Genomic DNA, 3,272 nt, shown 5'->3' on the forward strand with positions numbered 1-3,272 from the left:
GCAGGAATAACCACAAGCATCAAGGCGTAAATATTGCAGTTTGGCGTTTACCAAACGTACCCAGATTTAATTTCACATTTAATATCAGCAAGTCATACTTTACGCACAGAAATACTACCTGCCTGACTTGAAGACCAGCTGACCGTTGAGAGAAATGTGGCGGTTCTTTGATTATGGTCTTCAGCAGCTTCACTTGCTGAAATTTGCAGTTTAAATGATAAGTGACACCCATCCCCCCTCTGCCCCCACAGCTCACTGATAATTTTGTGCTTATGTTGTGTCAATATTGATGTCTGTATTCCATTCTGCTGTGTCCTGGTGTTTAATGTGGTAGGCTACACGTAGTTCATTTGCGCCATTCCTTCTTGTTCATCAGCCTTTTATAAAACTTGAGGCTCATGCTTTGGTGACACAGTGGAGTGCTTTTTTGGGTTGGTGTATGCAGTTTTTATCCATGGCAACTTTATCTAGTGGTATAGGAGTGAGTCCTCTGTTTTTTTGTAGTTGTCAAGAATTGAAATGTAAATGTTTAAATGCGGGACTTGTAATCTGTAGGTTTTAGAAGGGTCTTCTAAGTCAAGGATCAGAAACCTTCTTTCACCACAACACAAAGTTAAGTTGAAACTACCTTTACTCCACTATGAGCAGGCAAACAGGAGTGACAGTCTTAATAGGACAATGAAAACTGTAGGGACTGAACACTGTACACAACACACAGACAACAATGCCGACTAACCAAGCAAGCTTACAACAAAATGTGATAGATGTCACTCACATTCAGGAACCTGTGTCACTGTGCCTACTTTATCCACAGTGTATCTCCATAAAAAAAACCTTTAAGTTCAGTAAGAGGACACAGTGGGGTTACAGCATGTTACTGTACATTTCACTGCAGTAACTTACAGCATTGCTTGTGTTACTATTTGCATATCCCTATAGCGCTTTGTAATAATGTACATGTTTAATGGAGTCCCTCAAGGGCCGTAGTAGGAAATTTGAAAATAACTTTTTCTATTGTAATAGTTTTGTTTTTCCTGTGGAAAAACTCTGCATTCTGCTGCAAAACATTTTCCCCAGAGCTGTCCGATGATGCCATCTTTGTGCAATTTCATCAGTGTAAGTCAAAATCCCTGTGGTCCTGTCACAGAAACTGTCATGTTTAAAATATAGGCTGTCACCAGATTACATTCTCTAGGTCCCTGTGCTCCATTTACATGCTTAACACTGCTGTTTAATCATTGGCTGGTAGTGAACATTGGTTAGTCTGAGGTGGAGCTGCCCAGTCTGTTGTGCTGCTGATTTCTGTTTGGGTAGAACAGCTTTTTCTTCTGCATTGACAATGTGTTACAGCAGAAATGATCACTGATTAATCTGCAACTATTATAAAAACCAAAGAATCCTTTAATTTTTTTGACTGTCAGAAGTTACTAAATTAAATATTTTATTAAAAAAAAAATTTATTGTTGGGCAAATATAACAATTTAAAAATGTTATTGGGCTCAGGGAAACTGTAATAGGCTTTAAAAATGTGCTAACACTATAGGCCAAATGATCGATCGATTGAGACAATAATGGACGGGTTAATTTTGTACAGTTATTTTAGATGTACTTGTGTCCCTGATGGAGTAGCGGCTAGAATTCAGCGCTCTTGCCACTGCGCCCCAGGTTTGATTCAGGGTTGCATCAGGAATGGCACCCGGCGTAAAACGTGTGCCAGAATTCACCATGAGAGTTGTCAGTGTGATGATTTGTTGTGGTGACCACTCACTGGAACAGCCAAAAGTGAAATATTATTTTAGATGTACCAGTATATTATCTTTTTTTTGAAAAGGAATAATTACAATGCATATTGCCAAATCTGCAACTATGTAAGCATGTGAACATGCAATAAGTGATTTCTGTTATACTTGGACTTGGGGTTGGGCAATTTGACAAAACTATGGCAATATAAATCAACGAGCAGGACATGTTTTTGTGATTTGTCACTAGACAGGCGTTCTTTTTTTTTCTTAGTCTGAAATACAATGCACATTGTTAGACGTGTGGAATTATCCTTCATGGTTTTATACAGGTGCCACTAGTACATGTCACTGTGTGTATGAACTGTAGTGAATGTTAAAACAAATACAAAAAACTAGTGGAATCTTTTTTTTTTTTTAATGTTGGCTTTTAAACACATTTCCATATATTACTTATTGTTTGTGAATAATTAAATTCATGCGAATGTATAACATCTGGAAAAGCCAAGGTGACTTTCAGGATTAAAAAGGTGCCCATACGGTCTATCCACCCCAAAACCATGGTGCTCAGGTTGCTTCTTGGTCAGAATGGTGCCACAATTAGTTGAAAGGCCCTGCCCTAGACACCTATTTGTTTAGGGCAGGGGACTAGCGGACTCTTGACAGATAAGAGGGTGGGTTCTCATCTGACATGGAATGGGAGACCTAAATATACCAAGGCCTTGTCGAGTAAAACAACACATTGTGGCCGTGAGGCAATCAAATGCCGATATGATGCAGAGGTGACGGCACAGAACACCTCCTCATGTCAAAGTCCCCCGCTGCTAGTTTTCCCCCATTTGTGTTGTGCTGTGTCACTCAGACTGCTGTCATCCCATGACATGTTTGAATGACGTTTTTATCAATCTCAGCGGCTGAGGGTGACACTTTAATCAATAGAATAAGTTTTCCTGGAGATTTTCATTATTTTAAATTTGGAGAACCTGGTCAGGGAGGAAGAGAGTGGCTCGGGAGAGCAGGCAATTGGGAAGGGTTGCTGTGGGCTTATAGCTGTTGAGCTATGCTGTACATAAGCACAGGAATAGAGAGGCTTCTGCAGTATTAGTCCTGAACCAAGTGGGAGAGAACTGGCAATGAGCACAGGCTGCTGGACTGACAATCTGTCAGTGCCACGGTGGCCGTCTCAGATATATAGACTTGGCTCTGTTGGAGTGTAAATGTTAAATATGACTGGTTGAAAGGACCAGTGAACCACACCACACAGATGCCAGAGTGCGATCATGCCAAATAAGGTAGTCCTCACTAAAATGTCAATAGCTCTACACAGGACCAAGAGTCCACTGAGTCAAGCAGGACACACAGGAAGGCTGCCACTTATTTTGGGAGTTTTAATACTCCTCAGTGCCTACAAATACACCAGTGTTTTTATTTGGTGTGCCGCGTTACTTTGTAGTGGAATAATTTGACAGGTGAAGGTCTCAGATGTACAATATCCAACCAAATGAGGCATTGGATCATAGTGTGCTTGTTCAG

This window comes from Monopterus albus, unplaced genomic scaffold (assembly GCF_001952655.1).
Source record: "Monopterus albus unplaced genomic scaffold, M_albus_1.0 scaffold2.1, whole genome shotgun sequence".
NCBI classification, from domain to species: Eukaryota; Metazoa; Chordata; class Actinopteri; order Synbranchiformes; family Synbranchidae; genus Monopterus; species Monopterus albus.